The sequence below is a fragment of the Leucopleurus acutus genome (assembly GCF_964270905.1).
Source record: "Leucopleurus acutus genome assembly, chromosome: 3".
Taxonomy (NCBI): domain Eukaryota; kingdom Metazoa; phylum Chordata; class Mammalia; order Artiodactyla; family Delphinidae; genus Leucopleurus; species Leucopleurus acutus.
The window spans coordinates 38,882,055-38,896,216 of NC_139145.1; the positions used below are offsets into that span (position 1 = coordinate 38,882,055).

Here is a 14,162-nt window from a genome sequence, read left to right on the forward strand (position 1 = left end):
GATGGTGGTTGCAGTGTATAGACCAAACTCTGAGAACGTTGAGGACAAAGATGGTGGCTTATTAATTTTATGGTGTCTATTTCCAAGCAGGTGGCTTGATATAGATAGGGTGGGCATTTAATGAAAATTCGTGTCACTAGTGAGGAAAACCTTTCTCCTCTTTTCTCTGCAAATCCTACCTATTTTTCAAAGTTCAGTGTGGACCTATTTGGTTATCCTAACCGTAAGTAAGTTTCCATATATTAAGCATGTTTCACTTGCATGGCCAGTGACAGAGACAAAACACAGATAGGCTTATGCAAAGAGGGAATCTAATGTATTATCTTAGTAATTACAATGACCGGGGTTGTTTTGGTTTTAGGCATGGCTAAGTCTCTAGGTGCTCAAACAGTATTACCAGGAATTGGCCTTTCTCCATCTCTTGGCTGTACTTTCCGTTTTGTTGCCTTTGCTCCCAGGAAAAAACGCTTTCCAAATTGTGACCTCCAAAGTTCCAGGGCACAAAGGAAAATAGCTTCTTTTTCCAAATTGCTACAACATAAGTCATGGGATTGAATCCCAATGATATAGCTGGAGTCACACGACCATCTCTGAACCAGGAGGATGAAATAGTCTAGCCAGGTATATCTCACATGAACAGCTCAAGAGTGGGAGGTAAATACCATCTAAACAACATGGACACATTGGAAGAGAGGGTTTGTTCCCCAAGGGAGAGGTTTAAGTTGCTATAACCAGAAACTGAAGAAGTGGAATTTGGGCAGGCAGAGGCAACAAATGGCAACTCTTCTCTCTTCTAAACTCTAGTATTGTGCATTCCAGCTCTGGACCTTAGCATATAGTTATGGTGGCTTTGGAAACAGACAGCCCTGAGTTTAAATCCTGCTCTGTCATTTAACTGTGCTCCTTGAATAAGTAACTAAACTCTCAATTTCCTAATTTTGAAACAAGATAATTTTACATTTTTGTGAAGATTATAAGTAATTTATATAAAACATGAAACACTGTGTTTTGCACATATTAATCCCTTAATATTGGATGGTGGCGGTGGTGGTAGTAGTAGTTGTAATAGTAATAGTTATTTCTCTTTCCAACTATAATAATGATAAGCTATCTATTTAAAACGTTCATTTCATATTTCTATCTTCTCTACATCATTGATATCTACAATGACTCTCTGACAAGGGATTTTTTTTTAATCCTATTTCTACACTGAACTCCTGCATGGCAGGGTATTTTTTTTATTTTATAAGAGACATCTACATTTTGATAGCTATACTTTTCAGATAATTATGTCTTCTGTTAAGTTAAATTTTGCTCCTTAAATTTCTCCCTATTAGCCCTGGTTTCTAGCTCCAGAGTTATACATAGAGGGTGGTCTCTTCCTTCCAGGTAATGGCTCTGTTAATATATGACAAAGTGAACCTACAAGAACTTTATTCCTTTTCTCCTAGATGTCTTCAAATGATCTCCTTTAACTGTTCCTCATGTTGCAGCGTTTGGGGTTGTATTGTCCTTTTGTTGTTGCATTCTGAAGTGCTTTATCCATTCTTCCATGTGTTCAACCTATATTTTGGGATTTACTACTTGTGCTAGTCATCAGTGGTGCTAAGGATATTATAGTGAGTAAAATGACCAGGGGAGGGACAAATTCACAGTTGTATGTATGCAAGGGTAGAGGATTGCAGTAGAGGTGGAGAATCAGTCATTAGAAAAGGTTTCATTGAGGAAGTGGTGTATACTTTAGGACCTCAAGAGTTAATAGGAGTTCTCCAAATAAAGAGGGGATGGCTAGATAGGGGGGGAAGGGAAGATTAATATAGGCAGAAGAAACAGCTTATGCAAAGGTCTAGCTATTGGGTAGCCTAGCAGGTCAAGGAAATTAAATAAGTTGAATGTTCTGAAAAATAACCTCTGAGCTTGGACATTTCTGGAGAGGCGACTGGAAAAATATGCAGGTGCTGATATGCACACTAAGAAGTTTTGTTCTGTCCTGAGGACTGTAGATCACTATTGAAAGAATTATAAGCAGGGTAATGACATGATCAGAATTGCATTTTGAGAAGCTGTCTCTGGAAAAATGTGGAAAATAAGTGAGAGGGAACAAGTTTGGATGCAAAGAGACAGTTTTAATAATACAAGGGAGACATAATGATGACCTAAATACAGTTGGGAGTTGTGGGATGGATATAAGTGAATACATTGTGTACACTGCATTTACATAAAGTAAACTCCTTACTGTGAAAATTGGATGTCCTTTTAGATATTTAGTTTTATACTTAGGCTAGTATTTCTATAAAATGAACAGTAAAAACAATGAACCTCATTTTTCAAAAGTTTCCTTTGGGTAGAAATGGAGTAGAAGAAGGATTTTATGGACCAGGAGCTGATTCCTTTGGAGGTCCTTCTCCCAGGCAGGTACTTTTCTCCTCCATGACTCATCTCTGCTTCTCTATTGTACTTTGAAAGGTGGGCCATCCCTCAGTAGATAAGTGTCCAGTTATAGTTAGCCACATGACGGAGAATCTAGGGCATGGCAGAGAAGGGAGATTTAGTAAGGGAGTTCATATAGGAGAGGAAATGAACACAAGTTGATGACTTCTTTTTAATTCAAGAATGAATGGTATATAAATGTAGATGCCTTCAGGAGATAAATATATCTCAGTAGACATATTTTGGGCTAATGTTTTTAATCCAGTAGTAGTTGTAAGGAAACTATCCAGGCAGAAATTCGAGGATTGGATCAAATGCGATGGGCATAGTGATAACCAAGTGGACATGGAACATGCTTCAATGAAATAAAGTTCTGCTTATTTTTGGTCATTTCCTTTGTCTCTGAGGTGTACTTTGTGACAAAGTTCTCAAGCCACATATCAGCTATGTTTTTAAAGGAAGAATCAGTTTTAATATATCTGTGGGTGAAAATACTAGGCAAGCATATTTCTTATAATTGTCACCATCCAAAAGTGCAAATCCAGCCTTGCCAGGGAGAGATTTTTGTTACTGGACACATCCAAGCAAAATTTGGGTTACCATCTGTCAGGGATTTGGGAGAAAGGATTCTTTCATTAAAGAAAGATGTTAGAATAAGAAAATAAAATCATAATAATCCTACCGCTTTTAACACCTTACTGTATTTTCATCCAGATTTTTTTAGGCTAACTCATAAATATATGTATTTTATGCTACATTTTAAACTAGCAACTACATTTCTATTTCAATATGTTTGCTCCTATAACATACCATGTTAAAATTCTTTACCAAGTTTTCCTTAACAGTGGGCTTTTCTAAAGCTGAATTCTGAATCCAGGATTACAGCATGCATCTGAGAATTATTCATCTTAAATCTATTTTAATTCACTCCAATCCCTTTTTCTTAAAATACTGACTCAATAAAGAGATGAGACAGTAATCTTATATATAGAATATTTAACCTACTGTTTTGTTTTTTTGTTTTCTCGGCTGTATCATAATTTTTTAATAATGGAATTTGTCAGTTTGCTCATTCAGAATTATTTTTGAGACATAACTGTGTTAGGTCATCTGTTCAGCCCTGGGAATACAGCAGTAAGCGAGAGAGAGGAGTCTTGTCTTGGTATAGCTTGCAGTCTAAGAAGGAAATAAAAATCGAGAGGTCTTTTTAAAATAATACAAAAACATTACATGTAAATTGGGGAAGAATTAGGAATGGTGCTTCCTGTAATGCGTGATCATTTCTTCGTGAGTTTGCAGAAGTCTAATTCTATCAATACTAGCTCCGATTCATTACATGGTCAATGAGTTTGAAAGATTCTGGATTAAACAAGGTTAATATTTCTTAACTATAGGACTTTTCAGAGCTATTAATAAACTAATATGCATGGTAAATCTCTAAGGAAAAAAAACATGGAATGTATGTAGAGTTTTCCTAATACATTTGTCTTAACATCTTTATTGGAGTATAATTGCTTTAAAATGGTGTGTTAGTTTCTGCTTTATCACAAAGTGGATCAGCTATACATATACATATATCCCCATATCTCCTTCCTCTTGTATCTCTCTCCCACCCTCCATGTCCCACCCCTCTAGATGGTCACAAAGCACTGAGCTGATCTTCCTGTGCTATGCAGCTGCTTCCCACTAGCTATCTATTTTACATTTGGTAGTGTATATATGTCCATGCCACTCTCTCACTTCGTCCCAGCTTACCCTTCCCACTCCCTTGTCCTCAAGTCCGCTCTCTACATCTGCATCTTTATTCCTGTCCTGCCCAGAGGTTCTTCAGAACCTTTTCTTCCCCCTAGATTCCTTATATATGTGTTAGCACACAGTATTGGTTTATCTCTTTCTGACTTACTTCACTCTGTATGACAGACTCTAGGTCCATCCACCTCACTACAAATAATTCAATTTCATTTCCTTTTATGGCTGGGTAATATTCCATTGTATATATGTGCCACATCTTCTTTATCCATTCATCTGTCGATGGACACTTGGGTTGCTTCCATATCCTGGCTATTGTAAATAGTGTTATAGTGAACATTGTGGTACATGACTTTTTGAATTATGGTTTTCTCAGGGTATATGCCCAGTAGTGGGATTGCTGGGTCATATGGTAACTCTATTTTTAGTTTTTTAAGGAACCTCCATACTGTTCTCCATAGTGGCTGTATCAGTTTATATTCCCATCAACAGTGCAAGAGGGTTCCCTTTTCTCCACACCCTCTCCAGCATTTGTTGTTTGTAGATTTTCTGATGATGGCCATTCTGACTGGTGTGAGATGATACCTCATTGTAGTTTTGATTTACTTTTTTTAATAATTAGTGATGTTGAGCATCTTTTCATGTATTTGTTGGTAATCTGTATATCTTCTTTGTAGAAATGTCTATTTAGGTCTTCTGCCCATTTTTAGATAGGGTTGTTTGTTTTTTTGATATTGAGCCTGCATGAGCTGCTTGTATATTTTGGAGATTAATCCCTTGTCAGTTGCTGCGTTTGCAAATATTTTCTCCCATTCTGAGGGTTGTCTTTTCATCTTGTTTACGGTTTCCTTTGCTGTGCAAAAGCTTTTAAGTTTCATTAGGTCCCATTTGTTTATTTTTGTTTTTATTTCCATTTCTCTAGGAGGTGGGTCAAAAAGGATCGTGCTGTGATTTATGTCATAGAGTGTTCTGCCTATGTTTTCCTCTAATAGTTTTATAGTGTCTGGCCTAACATTTAGGTCTTTAATCCATTTTGAGTTTGTGTTTGTTTATGGTGTTAGGGAGTGTTCTAATTTCATTCTTTTACATGTAGCTGTCAGGTTTTCCCAGCACCACTTATTGAAGAGGCTGTCTTTTCTCCATTGTATATTCTCGCCTCTTTTATCAAGGATAAGGTGACCATATGTACGTGGGTTTATCTCTGGGCTTTCTGTCCTGTTCCATTGATCTATATTTCTGTTTTTGTGCCAGTACCATACTGTCGATTACCGTAGCTTTGTGGTATAGTGGGAAGTCAGGCAGCCTGATTCCTCCAGCTCCATTTTCCTTTCTCAAGGTTGCTTTGGTTATTAAGGGTCTTTTGTGTTTCCATAAAAATTGTGAAATGTTTTGTTCTAGTTCTATGAAAAATGCCATTGGTAGTTTGATAGGGATTGCATTGAATCTGTAGATTGCTTTGGGTAGTAGAGTCATTTTCACAATGTTGATTCTTTCAATCCAAGAACGTGGTATATCTCTCCATCTGTTTGTATCATCTTTAATTTCTTTCATCAGTGTCTTATAGTTTTCTGCATACAGGTCTTTTGTCTCCTTAGGTAGGTTTATTCCTAGATATTTTATTCTTTTTGTTGCAATGGTAAATGGGAGTGTTTCCTTAATTTCACTTTCAGATTTTTCATCATTAGTGTATAGGAATGCAAGAGATTTCTGTGCATTAATTTTGTATCCTTCTACTTTACCAAATTCATTGATTAGCTCTAGTAGTTTTCTGGTAGCATCTTTAGGATTCTCTATGTATAGTATCATGTCATCTGCAAACAATGACAGTTTTACCTTTTCTTTTCCGATTTGGATTCCTTTTATTTCTTTCTCTTCTCTGATTGCTGTAGCTGAAACTTCCAAAACTATGTTGAATAATAGTGGTGAGAGTGGACAACCTTTTCTTGTTCCTGATCTTAGTGGAAATGATTTCTGTTTTTCACCATTGGGAATGATGTTGGCTGTGTGTTTGTCATATGTGGTCTTTATTATGTTGAGTTAAGTTCCCTCTATGCCTACTTTCTGGAGGGTTTTTATCATAAATGGGTGTTGAATTTTGTCAAAAGCTTTTTCTGCATCTATTGAGATGATCATATGGTTTTTCTCCTTCAATTTGTTAATATGGTTTATCTAATTGATTGATTTGCATATATTGAAGAATCTTTGCATTCCTGGGATAAACCCCACTTGATCATGGTGTATGATCCTTTTAGTGTGCTGTTGGATTCTGTTTGCTAGTATTTTGTTGAGGATTTTTGCATCTGTGTTCATCAGTGATATTGGCCTGTAGTTTTCTTTCTTTGTGACATCTTTGTCTGGTTTTGGTGTCAGGGTGATGGTGGCCTCGTAGAATGAATTTGAGAGTGTTCCTCCCTCTGCTATATTCTGGAAGAGTTTGAGAAGGATAGGTGTTAGCTCTTCTCTAAATGTTTTTTAGAGATAGAAGATAGAATTTGCCTGTGAAGCCATCTGGTCCTGGGCTTTGGTTTCTTGGAAGATATTTAATCACAGTCTCAATTTCAGTGCTTGTGATTTGTCTGTTTATATTTTCTATTTCTTCCTGGTTCAGTCTCAGAAAGTTGTGCTTCTCTAAAAGAATTTGTCCATTTCTTCCAGGTTGTCCATTTTATTGGCATATAGCTGCTTGTAGTAATCTCTCATGACACTTTGTATTTCTGCAGTTTCAGTTGTTACTTCTTCTGTTTCATTTCTAATGCTATTGATTTGAGTTTTCTCCCTTTTTTTCCTGATGGGTCTGTCCAATGGTTTATCAATTTTGTTTATCTTCTCAAAGAACCAGCTTTTAGTTTTACTGATCATTGCTATTGGTCTCTTCATTTCTTTTTCATTTATTTCTGATGTGATCTTTATGATTTCTTTCCTTCTGCTAACTTTGAGGATTTTTTGTTGTTCTTTCTCTAATTGCTTTAGGTGTAAGGTTAGATTGTTTATTTGAGATGTTTCTTTTTTCCTGAGGTAGGATTGTATTGCTATAAAATTCCGTCTTAGAACTGCTTTTGCTGCATCCCATAGGTTTTGGGTCATCGTGTTTTCATTGTCATTTGTTTCTAGGTATTTTTTAATTTCCTCTTTGATTTCTTTAGTGAACTCTTGGTTATTTAGTAGTGTATTGTTTAGCCTCCATGTGTTGTATTTTTTACAGATTTTTTCCTGTAATTGATATCTAGTCTCATGGTGTTGTGGTTGGAAAAGATACTTGATACGATTTAAATTTTCTTACATTAACCAAGGCTTGATTTGTGACCCAAGATATCATCTATCCTGGAGAATGTTCCATGAGCGCTTGAGAAGAATGTGTATTCTGTTGTTTTTGGTTGGAATGTCCTATAAATATCAATTAAGTCCATCTTGTTTAATGTATCATTTAAAGCTTATGTTTCCTTATTTATTTTCATTGTGGATGATCTTTCCATTGGTGAAAGTGGGGTGTTAACGTCCCCTACTATGATTGTGTTACTGTTGATTTCCCCTTTTATGGCTGTTAGTGTTTGCCTTATGTATTGAGGTGCTCCTATGTTGGGTGCATAAATATTTACAATTGTTATATCTTCTTCTTGGATTGATCCCTTGATCATTATGTAGTGTCCTTCTTTGTCTCTTTTAATAATCTTTATTCTAATGTCTATTTTGTCTGATATGAGAATCGCTACTCCAGCTTTCTTTTGATTTCCATTTGCATGGAATATCTTTTTCCATCCCCTCACTTTCAGTCTGTATGTGTCTCTAGGTCTGAAGTGGAACTCTTGTAGACAGCATGTATATGGGTCTTGTTTTTGTGTCCATTCAGCCAGTCTATGTCTTTTGGATGGAGCATTTAATCTGTTTACATTTAAGATAATTATTGATATGTATGTTCCTATGACCATTTTCTTAATTGTTTTGCGTTTGGTTTTGTAGGTCTTTTCCTTATCCTGTGTTTCCTGCCTAGAGAAATTCCTTTAGCATTTGTTGTAAAGCTGGTTTGGTGGTGCTGACTTATCTCAGCTTTTGGTTGGCTGTAAAGATTTTAATTTCTCTATCTAATCTGAATGAGATCCTTGCTTGGTAGAATAATCTTGGTTGTAGGTTTTTCCCTTTCATCACTTTAAATATGTCCTGCCAGTCCCTTCTGGCTTGCAGAGTTTCTGCTGAAAGATCAGCTGTTAACCTTATGGGGACTCCTTTTGTATGTTATTTGTTGTTTTTCCCTTGCTGCTTTTAATATTTTTTCTTTGTATTTAATTTTTGACAGTTTGATTAATATGTTTCTTGGCGTGTTTCTCACTGAATTTATCCTGTATGGGACTCTCTGCGCTTCGTGGACTTGATTGACTATTTCCTTTCCCACATTAAGGAAGTTTCAACTGTGATCTTTTGAAATATTTTCTCAGTCCCTTTCTTTTTCTCTTCTTCTTTTGGGACCCCTATCATTCGAATGTTTGTGTGTTTAATGTTGTCTCAGAGGTCTCTGAGACTGTCCTCAATTCTTTTCATTCTTTTTTCTTTTTTGTGTTCTCCAGTAGTTATTTCCACTATTTTTTCTTCCAGATCACTTCTCTGTTCTTCTGCCTCAGTTATTCTGCTATTGATTCCTTCTAGAGAATTTTTAATTTCATTTATTGTGTTGTTTGTTTGCTCTTTAGTTCTTCTAGGTCCTTGTTAAACATTTCTTGTATTTTCTGCATTGTATTTCCAAGATTTTGGATCATCTTTACTATGATTACTCTGAATTCTTTTTCAGGTAGACTGCCTATTTCCTCTTCATTTGTTAGGTCTGGTGGGGTTTTGCCTTGCTCCTTCATCTGCTGTGTGTTTCTCTGTCTTCTCATTTTGCTTAACTTACTGTGTTTGGGGTCTCCTTTTCACAGGCTGCAGGTTTGTAGTTCTTGGGGTTTTTGGTGTCTGCCTCCAGTGGCTAAGGTTGATTCAGTTGGTTGTGTAGGCTTCCTGGTGGAGGAGACTGTTGCCAGTGTTCTGATGGGTGAGGCTGGATCTTGTCTTTAGGTGGGCAGGACTGCGTCCGGTGGTGTGTTTTTGGATGTCTGTCATCTTATTATGATTTTATGCAGCCTGTCTGCTAATGGATGGGGTTGTGTTCCTGTGTTGCTAGTGGTTTGGCATAGGGTGTCCAGCACTGTAGCTAGCTGGTCATTGAGTGGAGCTGTATCTAAGCGTTGACATGGAGATCTCTGGAAGAGCTTTTGACGTTTGATATTATGTGGAGCCAGGAGGTCTCTGAGGGACCAGTGTCCTGAAGTCGGCTCTCCCACCTCAAAGGCACAGGCCTGACACCCAGCCAGAGCACCAAGACCCTGTCAGCCACACGACTCAGAAGAAAAGGGAGAAAAAAAGAAAGAAAGAAAATAAATAAACTTATTAAAATAAAGAATAAAAAACATTATTAAAAACAAAAAGTAGTTTAAAAAAAAGAAAATAAGAAAGAAGCGAGTGACCAAACCAAAAAACAAATCTGCCAATTATAACAAGTGCTAAAAAATATACTTAAAAAACAAAAACAAAAATGGAGAGATAGAACCCTAGGACAAATACTAAAAGCAAAACTATACAGACAGAATCACACAACGGAGCATACACATACACACTCACAAAAAGAGAAAAAGGAAAAAATATATATATCATGGCCTCTGCTGACCCCTTAGTCCCTCCAGTTCACTGTACTTCAGCTACACTGGACATCTTTCAGGTCCTCAACCACATTAAATTCTTTTCCAGTTTAGAGACTGTGCACTTGCTGTTTCCTCTTCACTCTGTTCAGTGGCCACCAGCTGGATCCTTAGGTTCACTTAACTTCTTGGAAAACGCATGTTGTTCACAAAGAGAACAGGAGGGCAGTGAGGAAATGTATCACTTCTTCTAACTGGGCTCCCAGCAGCGGAATCCCTGCCTCAACCTGCGAGGGAGTGGCCGAGGGGGTTGCGGGCGAGTTTTCCTAATACATTTGACCATGGCACACTTTTCTTGAGAAACATCTTAGTGGATGTATTGTTGTGTAGAATACATTTTGGCTAGGCTGATGGTATATGTGAAAATTCCTAGCACAATCAAGTAGGAAATATTCTACAAAAGTCTAGAGATTCTAAAGTCAAACAGAATGGTTGCTGTCTACTTTTCAGCCTTTGTAAGTGGCAATTAAATATGGAACAAAATACCCAACTCAAAATAAAATAATCTTCTCGAACTTCTGTGTTCAATAGGGCATATTTCATCAAAGGACTTGTATGCCAGAGGAGGTATCTTTGAGTGTTTATCACATACAGATCTATAAAGTATGTGCTTTAAAAGAAGTAATATGATCATGCCTATGCCTCTGGGGCACCACCTACTTTTAAGGATAGGATGTTGGTTCAGCACTATAGAGGGGAAGGTTACCGTGATCTAGATAGACTTGTCAGGGGCCCAAAGATCGACTTAATTTGTATAGAGAAGGCAGCTTCAGTATTAACATACATTAAAGATTCTGCTTTCTGCCATGAGACAGCCCCTGAGCCACGCTTGAGAAAGAAGAATTAAAGTGAGAAGAAATGGTGTTGGACTTTGAAAACTGTCACAGTAATTATCTTGCTATAAAGTCACCTAAAATTCTGTCTTTCAATCAGGAACCAACCCTACTATGTGGAACCAAAAGAAGACAGGAACAGTACATGGATAGATGTAGCTGAAGAGTTTGGGCAGGTCTTTTTTTTGTAGAAAGCATATAGTTTCATTTTCTAAATCTCTAAAACCCAGACACAAATGCACACATTGTGAAGGACACGTTTCATTTGCCACCTTCCTGCTCACATCCTCAGAAGGTATTTTAATGTTGAATGAGAAGGTTTGAAAGCAGCAAAGCTTACTATTCATGATGAAGCTGAGAATGGGGAGAGAGTACAAGATAGCATGGTACAGCACCTTGGGATCTGTCTCCACCCAGCCCTTAAGTGGTTATATGGTCGCGGGAAGAATTACAAGTTTCAGGATTTCATTTTTCTCTTTGTAAATTTAGAAGACTGGACTCCAGAGAGCCTCCCAGTTCCAAGAATTGGACTCTCTGTAATGATCTGGGGATTCAGGACCATTGCTGCCTTTTGGATCATTTACCCTGGAGTCTGGGAAAGATGAATGTCTAAGTCATTCTAGTTTCAGACTATTGATGTTCGGTTCGGAATTAGACACTGAAAGCATGTGGACAGCTCTGCCCTCAAAATGCATGGGGTCAAAATGTACAAATAAGACTAGTACCACATTTTTATTATTAAAGTTCTTTGAATGGATTAAAGCTAACCATGGTCCATACCAGGTTTGGGGATGGAATTAATTGTACATTATTAACGTGCTTCTGCTTTCAGTGAGGTAAGATATATTTCTTTTCACAGAAAAAAAAGATGCAGAGAACAGGCCTATTCTAAATGATATTTGTGCCATGTATAAGAGTACATCACATATTTTTAATTGCCATTTATATATTCATGTTGGTGAAGTCAGACATTTCTTTTGCTGTAGAGTAGCTCAGTTTCCCATAGGACCCTGGTATATCTATGGCAGTTTCTTTTACCTTCAGAAATAAGTCAGTATAGTTATTAGAAGACTTACTCCTATTCTGTGCCAAAGCCTTTATGTACATTAACTCTTATCCTCACTATGACTCTGCCAATAGGCTTCTTCACTAGTATGACCATATTTAATATGTGATTCTGTTCCCCTCATTGCCTTTGTCTATGTTTTCAGGGGAAACTAGATTTAGTACATGGAATACTGTACTTGAAAAATGGGCCTGTATATTATAGTTGTCATCAGCACTTAATACATGATAGGTAACCAAGTATTCAGTTAAACGCATTTGTTGCCTAAAGAGGTGTATATTTATGTAATTATGTATGTATATGCTGTTTCATATTTGTTTTTCCTCTGTCATTTATCTCCTGTTAGGTAAGACTGGAAGTATAAATTTATTATTGATTTAAAAACCCAAATTGATAACGCTTTAGCTTAGTGACAGAATGTTTTCCCATCATTTTAAATATACTAAAATGAGAAGCATTATTACATTCCCCATCACACTGTGAATGTTTATGCATTTCTTAATGAATACCAGTAGCACTTTTATGAATTTTAAGAAGGGTGCTAATGGTCCAAAGTTGACCACGTTTAACACTTCTATTGTATCTAATTTGCTTCAGCACTGGTTCCTGGCAAATGTGTTTTTGACTCGGTCAGCTCAAATCCTCTTGAGAAGTAGGTGCAGCATGATATACTAAGTAATAAGAAAATGAAAATACCTATTTTTTAGTTTGAAACAGGAAAAACAATAGGCATCCTTTTAAGAACAGTTATCATTTGTTTAATCTGCTTGTTTAAATAATAACCGTCAATACGGAACACTAACTTTGTACCAGGCACAGACACACTTACATGTGCTCTTTCACTCTTTTTTTTTTTTAACATCTTTATTGGAGTATAATTGCTTTACAATGGTGTATTAGTTTCTGCTTTATAACAAAGTGAATCAGTTATACATATACATATGTTTCCATCTCTCTTCCCTCTTGCGTCTCCCTGCCTCCCACCCTCCCTACTCTTTCATTCTTAACAATAGTCTTGCAAGATCGCATCATTCTGTTCAGTTTGCAGAGGAGAGTGCAGGCCTTCTCTTGTTGGAGGCTGCACAGGAAGTTAGTAATCCAGTCATTGAAACTCCGGTTCTGTCATGACCTATGAATTTAATAGGTAAACATCTGGCGAATTTATTCATTTCTGCAGCATTAGGCTAACACCAGCTTCTATAATCAACCTCCAAGTTTCTGTGACGTAACGCAGTAGAGGTTCATTTCTCACTCATTGACCAAACCAGTGAAGTCATTCCCTTTTTAACAGGCAGCTTTCATTTATACTGTGACTCTGAGACTTGGTTTCTTTCCATTTTGGGGCTCTGTCATTCCCCAGGGTCAGGAAAGAGAAGAGAGAGGGCCACTGTAGTCTAAAAGTGACATGCTATACAGGCTTGAATTTGATGGCCTCAAAAAGATGAGGAGAGAGGGGGTGGGGAGGGCTGGGAAGAATAGTCTCAGGCTTGGCTTTTTAAAATACAAGGATTAAGAAGTGTGCTTGACATAGAGAATGGACTTGAGGACACGGAGTGGGGGAAGGGTAAGCTGGGATGAAGTGAGAGAGTGGCATGGACATATATACACTACCAAAGGTGAAATAGATAGCTAGTGGGAAGCAGTTGCATAGCACAGGGAGATCAGCTAGGTGTTTTGTGACCACCTAGAGGGGTGGGATAGGGAGGGTGGGAGAGAGACGCAAGAGGGAGGGGATATGGGGATATATGTGTATGTATAGCTGATTCACTTTGTTATACAGCAGAAGCTAACACACCATTGTAAAGCAATTATACTCCAATAAAGATGGTAAAATTAATAACTAAATAAAGTAGTGGAAAAAAAAAAAAGAAGTGTGTGTGTGTGCACCCGTGTAGGATAAGATCCTAACTTTGTAATACTAAGGGCACTGCGTTGAAAAAATTGCCTAAAAGGTCTAATGTGTTCATGGTTACTCTGGATAGTGATATTTTGAGCTCTTTAAATTTTCTTCATCTTATCTTTATATAGTGTCCAAATTTTCTATAATCAGTTTTATAATAATAAAAACCAGTAAACACCATTTTTCAAGGCTCCTGAGAGGTGTACCGGTACATCATTGCAGGGCCAAGACTAGCGGGGGTGTCAGGGCCTACAATTTAAAAAGGCTTGTCAAGTGCTGACTCTACACTCACAGAAGGCAGCTGTGCGGTGGGTGATTATACTCACAAAGGAAGGGGATGCCACTCCAGCCCCAGAAATGCCAGACCGTTGGTGCATTCAGTGGATGTTAAGAATATCTGATGCAGACAGAGGCAGTGGTAAAGCTCTGTGCCCAATGTCACTTTCATCTCAATTTCTTTT

The 14,162-nt window shown here is 37.4% G+C and overlaps 1 protein-coding gene across 2 annotated transcripts in view; it reads left to right on the forward strand.

Annotated features, from left to right (window-relative positions):
- Positions 1–14,162, forward strand: part of GABRB2 (gamma-aminobutyric acid type A receptor subunit beta2) — a gene marked incomplete at both ends in the record, with an annotated part of 293,646 nt that overhangs the window by 70,106 nt on the left and 209,378 nt on the right. The gene's annotated exons all lie outside the window — the stretch shown is intronic.